The sequence below is a fragment of the Chrysochloris asiatica genome, unplaced genomic scaffold (assembly GCF_000296735.1).
Source record: "Chrysochloris asiatica unplaced genomic scaffold, ChrAsi1.0 scaffold00382, whole genome shotgun sequence".
Lineage (NCBI taxonomy): Eukaryota > Metazoa > Chordata > Mammalia > Afrosoricida > Chrysochloridae > Chrysochloris > Chrysochloris asiatica.
In genome coordinates, this window is record NW_006408900.1 from 1928374 (window position 1) to 1945490 (window position 17117).

A 17117-nucleotide genomic window follows, 5' to 3' on the forward strand; every position below is an offset into this window, starting at 1 on the left:
AAGAGAAGATAAAGCAAAATATTACAACAAAATGTGCAAAGATCTGGAATCAGAAAGCCAAAAAGAAAGAACATGCTCAGCATTTCTGAAGCTGGGAAAAATTGAAGGCTTGACTTTAGTTATTGAAAGATTCTTTGGGCAAATTATTGAAGATGAAGAAAGCATTAAGAGAAGATTGAAGGGATACACAGAGGCCCTTTACCAAAAGGAAATGGTTAATGTTCAACCATTTGAAGAGGTAGCATATAATCAAGAGCCAATGATACTAAAGGAGGAAGTCCAAGGTGCATTGATGGAATTGGCAAAGAGGAAGGCACCAGGAATTGTTGGAATAAAAATTGAAATCTTTCAAGAAAGTGAGGCTGCACAGGAGGCACTCATTCCAAAAAATTTGGAAAAATCTGACTGACTGATAGGAAAAGATCCGTATTTGTGTCTATTCCAAAAAGAGATAACCGAACAGAATGCGGAAATCATCAGATTTTTATATCCCATGAGAGTAAAGTTTTACTAAAATTAATACAGAAATGGCTGCATAAATATATTTACAGAGAACTTCCAGAGGTTCATGCCAGACTCAGAAGAGGCCGTGGAATGAGGGATATCACTGTTGATGTCCGATGGATCTTGGCTGAAAGCAAAGAATATCAGAAAGATGTTTATTTGTGTTTTATTTACTGTGCAAATGCTTTTGATTGTGTGGATCATGACAAGCTATGGACAACATTGCAAAGTATGAGTATACTGGAAGATTTAATTGTGCTGATGAAGAATCTGTACATGAACCAAGAGGCAGTTGTTCAAACAGAACATGGGAAAACTAAATAGTTTAAAATGAAGAAATGTGTGCAACAAGGTTGTATTCTTTCACCATACTTATTCACAGTATGCTAAGCAAATAATCTGAGAAGCTGGGTTATATGAAGTAAAACATGGCATCAGGATTGGAAGAAGACTCATTAACAACTTCTTCTGAAAATGAAGAGGACTTAAAACATTTACTGATGAAGATAAAAAAGCACAGCCTTCGGTATGGATCGCATCTCAAGGTAAAGAAAACAAAAATCCTCACCACTGGACCAATAAACAACATTCTTATCAATGGAGAAATGATTGAAGTTGTCAAGAGATTCATTCTTCTTGGATCAACTATCAACACTCATGGAAGCAGCAGTTAAGAAATCAAAAGACAAATCTGCTGCACAAGACCTTTTTCAAATGTTGAAGAGCAAAGATGTCAGCTTGAGGACTAAGGTGCGCCTGACCCAAGCCATGGTATTTTCAATAACCTCTTATGCATGCAAAAGCTGGACAGTGAATGAGGAAGACCATAGAAGTATTGATGCTTTTGAGTTATGGTGTCGTAGGAGAATATCGAAAATGCCATGGTCTGCAATAGGTTCATTTTGGTAGAAGTGTCATGATCCACACAATCAAAAGCATTTGCATATTGGAGGCCAACATGGCCAAAGTTCATCTCTTATACTTTAGACATGTTGTCAGTAGTGATCAGTTACTGGAGAAGGATATCATGTTTGGTAAGGCGGAGGGTCAGAGAGAAAAAGGAAGCCCCCCAATGAGATGGATTGGACAAGTGGCAGCATCAGTGGAATGAAGCGTGGCAACAATAGTGAGGTTGGCCCAGGATCGGGCAGTACTTTGTTCTGCTGTGCAAAATGTCGCTATGGGTCAGTACTGACTTGATTGCACCCAACAACAACAAATATATATATACATATATACGTATTTATTGTGAAATGAGTTATAGTTTACACGGGGAACGTCAGATTTAAACTCATCATTTCATTGCAATGATTACAATCTCCTTGTGCATCGTCATTCAACAATATTTGCTTCTATTCCCTCTAGTGTTTTTGTTTGTTTGTTTGTTTGTTTTGTTTTAGGATGTACACACAAAACACTTAGGAATATATAATAGTTTAAACAACTAAGGGACATGTTCTACAAGCCTGCTTCCTGTCTGCCAGTATACACCTTTTCTATTTTCACAAGTGTAGAGTCTGTAGCTGCTTTATCTCTCTGTGTCTTCGTATCAGCTTCCATATCTGGTGTTCCTGCTTCTCTGGATAGGGTCTAATATTCCGCTCATTCTCTTCTCCCTTGATGGTCCTAGGATACTCTCTTCCTGGATTCTAAGATGAACTACTCCACCCTTTCTGCTGCAAACTTCTACTTTTACAGTTGTGACAGTTGCAATTAATCATGATAATAATAATTCACTATTGAAATATATGAATCTTATCCCTATCTCCTTTCAACAGACCAGTTTAGACAAGATGAAAACTATTAAGTGGGAATTCTACCTTCACTTGCACACTCAGAATCGAAACTCTTTCTCAAAAACTTGTAAGCTAGTCACTTTATGTCTTTATAACCCCCCACCCAATTTTAGGTAGCCAATGTAAAAGACTACCACTCATCTGTCAGTTTGTTGTATTGTGGTGGCTTGTGAATTGCTGTGATTCTGAAAGCTATGCCACTGGGTCACCCATGGTGGAGAAGGTTTCAGATGATCTCCCAGATGAAGACAGACAAGGAAAAAGGAATGACGGACTAGTTCTGAATATTTAGTCACTGAAAACCTTATAAATAGCAAAGAAACACAGTGAAATATAGTGCTGGAAAATGAGTCCCTCAGATTGGAAAGCACTCAAAATGCAACTGGAGAAAGGCTGCATCTTCAAAGTACAGTTGACTGTGATAACGTGAACGGAGTAAAGTTCATGAGAGGAAAGCCCATGGGACCTTTATCTGCTGATGGGTCGCAACTCAAAATGAAAAGAAACAGCTGTAAACATCCACTAAAAATCGGAATATGGGATGTACGAAGTATAAATCTGGAAAAATTGGAAGTTGTCAAAAATGAAACGGAATGCATAAACATCGATATCTTAGGCATGAGTTGGCTGAAATGGACTGGTATTGGCCATTTTGAAATTGATAACCACATGGTTTACTATGCCAGAAATGACAAATTGAAGAAGAATGGTGTTGCATTCATTGTAAAAAAAACCATATCCAGATCAGTCAGGAGGTACAATGTTGTCTGTGTTAGATAATATTCATGTACCTACAGGGAAGTCCAGTTAATACCACTATTAATCAAATTAATGTACCAAACACTAAAGTCAGTGAGGAAGAAATAGAAAAATTCTATGAACTTCTTCATTCTAAAATTGATCAAACATGCAATCAAAATGTATTGATCGTTCTGGTGATTGAAATACAAAGATTGGGAGCAAAGAGGAAGGATCAGTAGTTACAAAATATGGCCTTGGTGATAGAAATGATGTTGGAGAACGCATGATAGAATTCTGCAAAATCAGTGATTTCTTCATTTCAAATACCTTCTTTGGACAGCATAAGAGATGATTATACACATGGACCTCACTAGATGTAATACATAGAAAAATCAAATTGACTACGTCTGTGAAAAGAGTCAATGGAAAAGCTCCATATCATCAGTCAAAACTAGAGCAGGGGCAGACTGAAGAACAGAATTTCAATTACTCACATGCAAATTCAAACTGAAGCTGAAGAAAATTACAATTCCATGAGAGCCAAAATCTGACCTTGAATATATCCCACCTTAATTTAGAGATTATCTGTAGAACAGATTGCATACATTAAACATAAAGACCGAAGTCCAGAACAGTTTTGGGATGATATCAAGAACATCATACAACAAGAAAGCAAAAAGCCATTAAGACAAGGAAGAAGATAACGGTCAAAATGGATGTCAGAAGAGACACTGAAACTTGCTCTCCAGCGTAGAGATGCTAAAGTAAATGGAAGAAATGAGGAGGTCCAAGAGCTGAACAGAATATTTCAAAGATCAACTCGAGAAGATAAAGCCAAATATTACAACAAAATGTGCAAAGATCTGGAATCAGAAAATAAAAAATGAAGAACACACTCAGCATTTCTCAAGCTGGGGGGACTGAAGAAAAAATTTGAGGCTTGACTTTCGTTATTGAAAGATTCTCTGGGAAAATTACTGAAAGAAGCAGAAAGTCAAGAGAAGATGGAAGGAATACACAGAGTCACTTTACCAAAGGGAAATGGTTAATGTTCAACTGTTTCGAGAGTTAGCATATGATCAAGAGCCAATGATATTGAAAGAGGAAGTTCAAGGTGCACTGAAGAAATTGGCAAAGAAAAAGGTACCAGGAATAGATGAGATAAAAATTGTAATCTTTCAAGAAAGTGAGGCAGCACAGGAGGCACTCACTTATCTCTGTCAAGAAATTTGGAAGACAACTATCTGACTGACTTTGGAAGAGATCCATATTTGTGTCTATTCCAAATAGAGGTGATGAAATGGAATATGGAAATCATTGGGCAATCTCTTTGATATCCCATGTGAGTAAAATTTTACTAAAGATAATACAGAAATGGTTGGAAGCATACATTGACTGAGAACTTCCAGAGGTTCAAGCCAGATTCAGAAGAGGCCATGGAACAAGGGATATCATTGCTGATGTCTGATGGATCTTGGCTGAATGCAGAGAATAACAGAAAGATATTTACTTGTGCTTTATTGACTACACAAAGGCTTTCGATTGTGTGGATCATGACAATCTATGGATAACATAGCAAAGTATGAGTATCCCAGAACACTTCTTTATGTTCATGAGGAATCTGTACCTGGACCAAGAGGCAGTTGTTCAAACAGAACATGGGAACACTGAATTTTTTTAAATTAAGAAAGATGGGTGACAAGGTTGTGTTCTTTCACCATACTTATTCAACCTGTATGCTGAGCAAATAATACAAGAAGCTAGGTTATAAGAATAAAAGCATGATGTCAGGTTTGAAGGAAGACTCATTAACAACCTGCAATATGCAGATGCAAGATGAACTTTGCTTGCTGAATGTGAGAGGACTTAAAACATTTACTGATGAAGATAAAAGAGCACAGCCTTCAGTATGAATTACATCTCAATAAACAGAAAACAAAAATCCTCACCACTGGACCAATAAACAACATTCTGATCAACGGAGAAAAGATTGAAGTTGTCAAGGACTTCATTCTTCTTGGATCAACTATAACACTCAAGGAAGTATCAGTGAAGAAAGCCAATGATGTATGTATTGCATTAGTCAAATCTACCGCACACGACCTTTTTAAAGTGCTGAAGAGCAAAGATGCCAACTTGAGGACTAAGGTGTGCCTGATCCAAGCCATGGTATTTTCAATAGCCTTATATGCATGTGAAAGCTGGGCATTGAATAAGGAAGACCTAGAGTAATTGATGCTTTTGAGATATGGTGTTGGCGGAGAATATTGAAAGTGCCATGAGCTGCCAAGCGAACCAATAGATCTGCTTTGGAAAAGTGCAGCTGGAGTACTCCTTGAAGTCCAAGATGGCCAATCTTGGTCTCTCATACTTTGGACATATTACCAGGAGAGACCAGTTGCCGGAAAAGGTAATCATGTTTGGTAATGTGGAGGGCCAGAGCAAAAAAGGAAGACCCCCCCAATGAATTGACGTGGCAACAGCAGTGAGGTTGGCCCACGATCGGGCAGTGTTTTATTCTGCTGTGCATATGGTCACTATGAGTTGGTACCAACTCAATGGCACCTAACAACAACAATGTCTAAGTTGCCCTTTTCTATCAATCCTGTATACAGAGGTGATAGTATTGATACTTGATGTGAAAACTCCTTCCCTGTCAGTTTGTATTTTGAGAGAAACTACATCCAAAAGTACAGCTCAAGCTCATCAAGTTGTAGCAATTTACACGTGCTCCCTTTATCAATTTTTTTTTTTTTTTTTATCTTCCTCTAGTCGAGATCTGATAATCAGGCCATCGAGATTAAGTTGAATAATTACTATCACAAGTCTTGGTGCTCTTGTGCATCTCCCCTCAGTTCATATCAGCTGGACTCTCCACTCTCAGCTCTAGCCCTCCGTAGCAAAGACCCTGTCCATGAGTTCAGGAGTCCTCTGATCTCACACACCTTGGACCAACCAGCCCTTCATCTTCTCTCTCTCATCTTCAGGTCATTGGGATTCCATGAAAAGTGTTTGAACTTGACCCATAACTTCATTGCTACCTTTACCCCCTCTTCCACTCACTTGATGATCAACATTGTCAAGAACAATCTTACCATGTATGAACACATTTCATATATTCCCTTTGAGTTTAATTCTTAGAGGGGGTTTTATCCTGAAGGAACTTGACTTCTTTTCTTAATGAATCACTGGAAAACAACATGCCTGTTCTTGTAGTAGCCAATCAGACTGCCATTTTTTGTTTTTAATTTTTTCCTGCTGGTCTTTCTTTTAAGAAGTACCTTCTATTCCTCTAGCTGTTACAGGCTGGTCTGCTTGTCCTTTCAAATGGGAATGTCCCACCTCAGAATGTTCTGGATAGGGCTCAGGATTCCACCAAAGGTCCTATACACTACAAAGCCTCCACAAGAAGCCTATTTCACTGGGCAAGTTCTAGAACCCCTTTGAGGTGTTACAGTCAGTTATAGGCTGAAGACAGAAATAACAAGCTTTCAATAATCATGTTTCCCAATATTCCTTTCTATCCCACTCAAGTGTCTATTTTATAGTAATAGACAAGGGAAACCACTATTCATAAAAAAGTCTAGCATCTTAACATTTTATCCCCTTTTACCCATTTAGAGTACACCTTGATTATCACAGAGCCCTGTTGTTCCAGGTGTGAGCATACATCACTATTTACCTCTGTCCCTTTTAGCTCATGCAAACCTGCCTCAGTGTTTCCCTATCAATCTGTTCTTCCATCCCTCTGGCCCTTCTTGAGTATTGCCCTCCCCAACACCAAAGCCCTGTTCTGTCCTTTCCCTCCCCAACCCACCCCATAATCAATTTTTTCCCCTTTTAGTATGAGTATCTATTCCTAAGATTTTACAATAATGGTCTTATGCAATATGTGTCCTTTTGTGACTGGCTAATTTCACTCAGCGTGTATTCAAAGTTCATCCATATTATGTGGTGGCTTGTAGGTTCTTTGTTATTCTTCAAGGTAGAATGATATTCCATTGTGTTTAAGTACCAAAGTTCATTTATCCATTCTTCCATTGAGTGGCACTTAGGCTGTATCAATCTTTTTGATATTGTTAATAGTTCTGCTATGAACATTGTTGTGCGTATATCTACTCTTGTTATGGCTAGTATATCTTGTGGAGATATAACAAGTAGAGGAATTGTTGTATAATAAGTTAGTTCTATTTCCAACCATCTGAGGAAACTCAATACTGTTTTCCAGGGTATTTGGACCACTTTGCATTCCCACCAGCAATGTAGGAGTGTTCCAATCTTTCCGCATCCTTGCCAGCATTTATTGTCCTCTGCTTTATTAAACTTTGCTGTTATTGCTGGTGTGAAATGATACCTCATTGTTGGTTTGATTTGCATCTCTCTAATGACAGAGTCCTGGTGTGGCACTGTGGGCTAATGTGCCATAATGCAAAGTCGTTTGAACTTCAAGGTCAGTGGTGTTGTATTAAGGCGTTGATATTGGTTGTTTCTCCTTTTTGGATATATGCAGTTATTGCAATAAATTGTCCTCTCAGCACTGTTTTTACTGTGTCACAAACATTTGTATGTTTTGCTTTTGTACTCATTTGTTTCTAGGAACTTTTTGAATTTATGTTTTATTTCTTCTTCTACCCAATAACTTTTAAGCAGGATGTTATTCAGTTTCCATGTATTTGACATTATTTCCTTGGTCTTCCTATTCTTGATATCTAATTTTATAGCATTCTTGTCTGAGGAGATATTTTGTAATATGTTGATGTTTATAAATTTATGGAGTCTTGATTTGTGGCCTAACACATGGTCTATTCTGAAGAGTGTTCCATGTGCACTGGAATGGATGTGTATTGTGCTGTTGTTGGGTTGAATGTTCTGTACACATCTATGAGGTCGAGTTGGCTGATTGTGCTGTTTAGTTCCTCTGTGTCTTTGACAAATTTCTTTCTGGTTATTCTATTCTTTTTAGAAAGCAGTGTGTTAAAATCTCCCTCTATTTTTGTAGATTTGTCTATTTCTTTCTTCAAATCCATTATAGTTTGTTTTATACATTTTGGAGTTCTTTCATTTGGGAGCGTAGGTATTTATTAGGATTAAGTCATCTTGTTCAGTTGACACTTTAATCGTTAGATAAAGTCTGTCTTTATCTATTATGCTGGATTTGCCTTAAATTTTATTTTATCAGAAAATAGTATTTCCAAACCTGCTCATTTTTAAATTACAATTAGCTTGGTATATTTTTTTCCATTGTTTGACTTTTACTCTGTTTTAGTCTTTGTGTGTAAGATGTGTCTCTTGCAGACAACATATTGAAGGATCTTGTTTTCTTATCCATTTTGCCACTCAATTGTTTTCATTATGTTTGCCTTTTGTGGTGCTGCTAGTTGATTTGTTCTGCGTGCCTTCCCATCATGAGTTCATGTTTATTGTATTTTTTCTTGTCAGTTTATTCATCGTTTAAATTTTTTCTATGTTCTTCTTGGGTTTTCATTTTCTTGGTATGTTGTACAATATTAATTTTCCTTGAGGTTACTCTATTTTCTATTAACTTTTTATTCAGTTTAAAACATTCCATGTTTTTCTTCCTGCAATCTACCTGACATCCTCACCACCTAGATCTCTGTTCCTATGTTTTTCCGTTCTTTCAAATTGCAATTGTTTCAATCGTAGATTGACCTACCAGATCCTCTGAATACACTCTGATAGTTTTGTTCTGTTTGGGACTCTTCCATTTGCTGATTGACTTCCAGGTGATGTTACCATGTATGTCAATCTCTGGTTGCTGTCTGTTCTTGTTGTTCTAAGTGCAAAGAACTCCTTTTAGGATGTTTGCAGTGCTGAGTTGGATTTGGCAATATCCCTTAGGTTCTATTTATCTGGGAAGGTTTTTATTACAGTGCAGTATTTGATTGACAGCTTTGCTGGATAGATGATTCTTGGTTGGCAGTGGTTTTTGTTTTTCTTTCCGGATTTTATATATGTGTACCCATTGTCTTCTTGCCTCCATGGTTTCTGCTGAGAGATCAGAGCTTATTCTCAGTTGCTTGTCTTTGTAAGTAAAACTCTTTTCCTTCTCTGATTTCAGGATTCTCTCTTTGTCTTTGTTTTGGAGAGCTGATTATCATATGTCTTGGTGATATCCTTTTGGGGTTTATCCTTCCTGGGGTTCCTTCAGCTTCTTGAATTCTCTTATCTTTTTGTTTTTCAGGATTTTAAAGACATTTTCTTCCAGAAGTTCCTCAACTGTCTCCTCTGTGAACTTCTGTGATTCTTCTTCTTCTGGAATGCTAATAATTCTTCAGTTATTCCTCTTCATGTTGTCCCACATGAATTTTAGACTTTCTTCAGATTTTTTTAACCTTTTACTGCTTGGTCTTCTATCTAAGCAGTATTGAGAGGTATGTCTTCCAGCTTTTTGATTCTGGCTTCCATCTCTTCAATTCTACATCTTTGCCTTTTCAATGTATTGTCCATTCCTGATATTTTATTATTAATCATTTGGAGTTCTTTCTGTATGTTTCAAATTGTTTCCACAATTGTATATATCTTATTTGTTCCTGTAGCACTTTCCTGACTTTTATCTTATTTTTCACAATCCCTCTTTGGGGTTTTTGGATACATTTCAATGTCATTCTTTCGAATTCCTTCTCAGGCATTTCCAAAGCCTGCCCTTCATCCATTGTGATGTCTAGATCAATCTCCTGTTCATCTGTCCCAGTCATTCTATTGTGTTTCTGGACACATGTCAATATGGTCATCTGTTTCTTGGATAGCTTCAATAATTATATTATTATTCTTTTTGATTGCGTCTAGTTAGATGTGATCAGGAAATGGGCTTCCCTTTTCACTTTTCTTATTACTCAACTCATAGTAACTGTAGCAGGTATTGGCTGGCTCTCTGGTGTATGGAAGCTTGTATTTTCTCTTGCCTGAATGGTTGGATTTTAGAGGGTGTGACCAGATTTATGTCTCTTCTTGGGCAACATAGGGAGAGTAAAAGCCTCCTGAAGGTAAAAGGGAAAAAAAAAACCAAAACTGAAACAGCAAAAAAAATAGATTGGATATTATTGTCTCTAATCACTGAAAAGAAAAAGAAAAAATCTGTAGCGAAATATGAGTATCACTTCAGTGTTCCTCTCTTGGCTTCTTGCCTTCAGGGCAACCTAATAAATTTCAAGATGTTACTGCTACTCCTTGTGATATAACTCAGGATTTAATTTTCAGCCTGTTTCCTTTTTAGCGTATCTCTCTCCTACCCCACAACTGCCATTCAGGACTTTTTCCTAGTGATAAACAGATCAGGGCCAGCTGTAGTTGTTTTAAGTGGTAATGCTTCTTAATGTTTTTTGCTAAGTAGATCCATACACATGTGTAAATAAAACTCTTCAGGGGTAGACGAGTGTCGACTTTCTCAGGCACCCCTGCTAGTCACCAGAGTGGAGGTGCACAGACAGCGAGAGACTGATTAAGAAAGAAAAAGGGGGGAAAAAAAAAAGTCCACACAACTTTATCTCCAAGGATCGGTGAGACCTCTCTGGTGGGAGCACGTCTCTGATCCTTCACCCAATTCATCACATGCAAGATGGCTGCTCTAGGAGCTGATCACAAAACACTACCTTTCTTGCTTCTGCTACAAATTCCACTGGCTGTAAGTCTTCATATTTTCTAAACATTCCTTTATATATAGTTCAAAGTTTTGGATCCATCCCCTGAGTCTGCTTATTCTAGAATTCTATGTGATTGCTGGTGGAGGTTTGCACAGCACTTCTCCCTAATCTGCCATTCACAATTTGCAATTTAAAAGACACACAGACCAACCCAGAACTTAACAATTATGCAGCTCCAGATCCCCAGTGGAGAAAAACATTAACTTTTAAATTGTAAAAATAGACATTCTTTGTTTTCTTCATAAAGTAAGTATATTATATGGTACATCATGTGAACTTAAAATCTAATTAATTTTACTTCATTTCATAGCTATGCTTAAATACCATCATACATTATAAATTTCTAATTACTCATTAATACTACAGGTAATCTCTTTGAGTTTCAAATATTTTTGTATTAGTTATTTATTGAATCATAGATATTGACCACTAAACAATTATATTTGAAAAAACAGCAATGATGTTACCAAAGGAGAAAAAAAAATGGGTAAGACAATGAATCTTTATTATACTCTTCCACACATCTTCCCAAACAGTATCACACCAATGCCAGGTATAGAAGTATTGAAGGAAATTATGATAACAAGTCTCATAATAAACAGAATGCCACTGTACTCTGTACCAATGATCAGAACCAACAGTAAATCAGTCTTTTAATTTAAAACATCAATAAATAATATTAACTTTGCCTCAAGAATATGTGCTTTGTGTATTACTTATGCCTTTAGTGCAGCACCTTCCAGGAAGTAAGACAAAAAGTAAAGCTCCTTTCTAATTCTAAGAAATGTGTGGTGGTTTAATAAGCAAACATATCCACATTTCCAAAAATAAAGAATTGCATATTGTGATATATATTGTTACTTATATCTGAGTCAGCTCCAGTGCATGATGATATACCAAAGTCATGAGTTCAAGATGACCATGCCTTGCCAGGATCGCAATACAATTTACCTGTCTCCTTTTTTCTCTGTGTTTGTTCAGCTTTTTCTCCTAGTACACAAATAGTCTATTATTTTATCATTTCCACTGATGCTCAGGTTCCAAGGATTATGCAGTGTAGCACAGCCCTACTCCACCTTCATGATCCTGGTGTGTCTGAGTCTATTCGTATATACAGAGATAGAATCAGACAAATATTTAAATTCTCCATTATCGGCTTTATTGCTGTTGTTGTTGTTAAGTACTATGGAGTTGGTTCTGACTCATAGTGACCCTGCACAGGGTTTCCGAGGCTGTAAATCTTTAGGGGAGCAAAAAGCCTCTTCTTGCTCCTGCAGAATAGCTGGTAGTTCAAACTGCTGACCTTAATAAGGTTAGCAGCCAATTCGTAACTACTATGCTACCAGAGCTCCTTAGAGTACAAGTAATACAGATGATGAAAAACACTGGTGAAACCTTTATAGGAACTTTATCAGTAACTGTTGTTTCAGTTGTGATATGTTGGAATTACTTTTCTTAAATTCTGTTAAAGTCAATTTGGTGGATTAAAAAAATAATAAAATAAACAAACATAAAAATTTCCCTAATAAACAACCTCAAAAAATGCTGGGAAGAGAATTTTTATATATTTAGTAATATCTCTTTAGTTATGAATTTTTGGTGTTTTTTAATTTTTTTTCTAGCCAGAGGTTAAACTATTCCTCAGCCAGGATATGAAAAATAAACCTAATTTTTTTAGGATTATAACTTTAAATTTTAAAGCTCAGGTTGTGTTTAAAAATATTTCTATTTCTCTTAACATTGTTGTTGTTGTTGTTATGTGCCATCGAGTCGGTTCCGACCCATAGCGACCCTGTATAGAGTTTCCGAGGGTGTAAATCTTTACGGGAGTAGAAAGCCTCATCTTTCTCCCGCAGAGCGGCTGGTAGTTTCGAACCGCTGACCTTAAGGTTCGTAGCCCGATTCGTAACCACTACGCTACCAGAGCTCCTTTAGTTAATCATTTATCACTGTACAGCACAAACTTGGTATAAAATATTGACAAAAACCATGTATTTTTATGAGCAATGCAAGTATATTTACTGGAAAAAATCAAACTACCAAATGACTAAGGTGATGTTGCATATTGAGATTATGTGCAGAGTTCAAAATTTGTGATTGAGAGCAATTTTGGAATCAGCATTTTCTGGTAATGGTAATATATCTCCTTTATATCAATTTCTACCATATACATTATCTTCGTCATCAAAACAAATCCCTCTGAGACATGACAGAAGCTTGATAAAATCAGAAAATTTATGCTGGAATAACAAAAATGCATTAATAAATAAGCTTTCCATTTTAGTGACTTCTCAATATTTGCATTTTTAAACATCCTTTTTCTGACAGTAAACAGTGTTGCATAATTTAAAAGATTAAACTGTATTGGCTGATATGATTCTGAGAGACATTCAATTAGAACTCTATATAGTTTCTGAGCAAGGAAAGATGTGATGCTGTGACATATTTTCAATTTGTGTGGTTTGCAAACCTTTTAAGAATTATGGTCAAAATGAACAAGCCCAATACACTAGAACAATTTAAACACATGTAATGCTTCACTAGATTTCATTTTTTCAAGCCTCTCTTTTTATTGTTTATTTTTCCTTCTATTTTCTTTCCACATTAAAAAAGGGGAAATATGTTTGAACGTTTATTTAAACAGATATGAGTTAATGAATTCTAGCATAACCTCTTTCATTTCATCAAAGGAATAAAATATAATAAAGGTGTTTTAAAATATTACGTTAGACACAGAGAAACACAAAACAAATGTCTTTTCTTGGGTCAAAAACTGCATGAAATTTGGTGTATGTGCTTGGCTGAGGAGCCAGTGGGGCGAAGCTACCATCTGTGGGATTATGACTGAACGCCTCTAAATCAGAATCCACCCCAGGAGGAACCATATGGCAGTGCCTCGGAGCCTCAGTTGGCCTCTGATAGCCAGTCCCCCACTATACCCGCTAGTGGGCCCAACGGGTCACGTGTTAGTGCGCGCACACACACGGCAAAGTCCACGCTGCGCGTCTGGGACTGGGGTCTGGTGCGGAGTGCTCCTAGTCCCAGGAAACGGGGCACGGCGGGAAAGGCGGCCGCCCCCTCGCCCGTCACACAACTCACGATCGTGGGGAACCTGTTGCTAAACCATTCATAGATGACCTGCTTCTGGGTTGGGGTTTCATACTTAGCAGAGCAGCTCCCTCTCTATGATCTATTGAAAGTCAGCCTTCGACACACACACACACAAAACCCTGCATGAAATAGAAAACTGCTATGCCACTGCTCAAAACCGAATTCAATAATGAAGATGGTGGTGGTGATGATAGGAAGAAGAGAAACATTTTTTTTTTTTTTTTAAGTTAATCACATTAACTGAACTTTAGACTTGTTGCTGTTGAGTGCCACCAAATTAGTTCCAACTCATAACAACACTGTATAGGACTTCAGAGGAAAGGCTAGTAGGTCATAAGTAACAATCTTAAAGCTATCAGTCCAATGCTTATCTTACAGAGCTATACTGTGACTTCTTTTTAGATTTAATAATTATTTTTTTTAAAAAAAGAAAACAAAACAAAAACCCTGTGAGGATGTCGCACAAAATGCCAGACTAGGCACACATGCTACACAGACCCTCTCCAACAAAGATATGGAAAACCAAATGAAACAGAAACAGATGATAGACTCTGAGCATGAGAGAAATTAATAAAAAAGTGGGTTGAATGCTTACTAGGAGAAAAATCTGAGCAAGCACAGAGCAAATAAGAAACAACTAGAGGAATATATCATCAGGCCAGGTGAGGCATGGTCATTTTGAACTCATGAACGACTTTAGAAACAGATGATGGCTTGGCAACATAGACACACAGCAGTGACTTGCTGGAGAAATATGTGATTATTTCTTGTTCCCCACACTCCCCTGGTGACCAGAGTTGTGGTTAGCCCACAACCACATGTACCCAAAGCACATCTCCTGCTCTCTAGGAAGTCAGAGTCACATAGCTGGGAATAGTATAACTGTGAACTAGGAACTTTCAAACAGAATCATTGTTAATTGGATGTTAACAGTACCACTCCTAGAGGCTGGATTCAGATGAGCCCTGCACCAGACCTGCAGAACCAGTTCCAACCAACCCTCGATTTGTAGGAAATCTCATGGCCAGTAGCCCCACTCCAGTCTCTCCTTTAGGTTGAAAGTTCCTGAACGCAACTACTATGAGACCTGGTACAACTAATTCCAGATTGGGTGTCCTAAACATAGACAACAACTAGGACTTTAAGAACTCTACCTAGGGCATGGAGAACCATTGTATCATCCCTTTGCCACCTAACACTATGAGTTCCTTGGCTTGCGGGAGTCCCTTAAAACATTCTTCTCTCTGGATCAAGAACCTATCTGGATCTTTTTATTTAATTATTTTTGTTTATTAATTTGTTCTCCTTATTTTTACTTCTTCTTCTCTCCAATTGTATTTTTATTCTATTTCTGCTTTTGTTTTTCTTCTTTTTTGTTTGTCTTTCCCCTCTTCTTTTATTTCCATTTTATTTTTCTGTACTACTCTCTGATTTTTTATTGTTTCTTTCTTCCCTCTTCCTAATTGTGTTTAGTGCTTTTTCTTTCTTTTTGATTTCTCTCTTATTTTTTCCCCATAGTTTTATTTTCCTTTTCCTCTTTTCATTTATTGATTATTGTATTCTTTTTTCTTGTTACTGCAAGTTTTGTTTGTTTTTCTCTTTTCTCCTTACTATTTTATCACTGTTGTTTACTTGAATGTTATGTTTATTTTGTTTCTTACATCTTGTGTGTGTGATTTTCCCTTTTGTTCCAACAATGGGACCCATACAGTCATTCACAAAAGTAAATTTTTGTCTGTACTAACTGGGCAAGAGCCAGTATCAACTCTGTTTATACCTGATCAATGATATCAGTAAATAACAATCAAAACCACCTTATACTAATTTTGCATAAATGACTAACATAGAACTGTGCACATGCTTCCATTTTCTAATCACACCCACAAGGAGGTAGCCTGTGCATGCCTAAGAACACTCCAGCAAGCAATTACCAATTAAATGCAAATATGACAATACCACAATGTCTCAGAAACAAACAATTTCAGTTCACAAGATGAAACAGGACAGAATGCCACCAAAAACTACAGCAATAACAACAATAAAAAAAAATCAATTAAAAACAAAACAAAAAACAAGATGCAGAACAAGAAAATGTCTCTGAGGAATAAAAAGGCATTGGAATTACTTGAAAAAGAATTCAATGAGTGCTATTTAGATATCTTCAACAGATTCAGAGATAGATTGGTGAAAGCAAGGAGAACATAGAAAAAAAATGAGAAGAATTCAGGAATATCGTAGATGAATGAACAAAAGAAATGAAAAATTAGAGACAACACAAACCTACAAATAGAAATTTAGATAATTAATTCTAAGATTTAAGGAATGGATAGCACATTGAAAGGACACATAAGCAAATTTTAATCAATGGAAGTCCAAATTATTGAGCTTGAAGATAAACTTCTCAAAACTACAAAGCCAGAACAATCAAAAAAATAGGAAAAAATAAATAAATCAAAGAAAGCCTAAAATTTGTGAATAAAAATAACTTACATAAAGTATCAAAAGTTAGCAAATATAGCTTCCTAATGTCATGAAATATGAGAGAATAAGCATTCAAGAACCTGAACAAACTTCATAAATATAGGCATTGTCTTAGGCTGGATGTTCTCTTCAAACAATTCCAGCAAAATACATATATGTATACATGCAAAGGTAGTTTATATCAAGGAATTGGCTTCCAATTGTAGAGTTCATGGTACCCAGTGGAAGACAGAGAGCTTTTCCCATGTGTCCATTATATTGTGAGTTGGCCACACACCCAAGGAAACATACTTTCAATTGATTTGCTGCTCATATCCAATCATCATAAAGTTAATTATACCTGTAGTAGCTTTCATCATTATTGGCATAAGCATCTCTCATCTGCTAAATCTCTGGAAATCCTTATTTAGTCTGTTTACATAAAACCCTAACTATTGCAAACCCCCAAAGAAAATCACCAAGTCATATTATATGCAAATTTTCCAAATTAAAAGACAGGGAAAGAATCCTGAGAGGAGTTCAAGAAAAGTTGAAAGTCACCTACAGAAAAGAAACAATAAGACTAAGCTAAAATTTCTTAGCAGAAAACCTTCAGGTAACAAGGCAATGGGCAGAGAGATACAAAACTATGAGGAAAAAATAAATTTAAAAAAACTGCCAACCAAGATTCATATATAGAGCAAGAATGTCTGACAAATATGATGGTAAAATTAGGATTTTTACAAATGAACAAAACTTAAAAGACTTTGGAATAACTAGACCAACCTTGTAAAAAAATATTGTTGCTGTTGTTGTTGTTAATTGCCTGTAGTCAGTTCTGACT

General features: G+C 36.6%; 1 pseudogene; it reads right to left on the reverse strand.

Annotated features, from left to right (window-relative positions):
* LOC102811101 overlaps positions 1-13840 on the reverse strand; it is a 35581-nt pseudogene extending 21741 nt beyond the window's left edge.
* Between the last annotated feature and the right edge of the window lie 3277 nt (positions 13841-17117).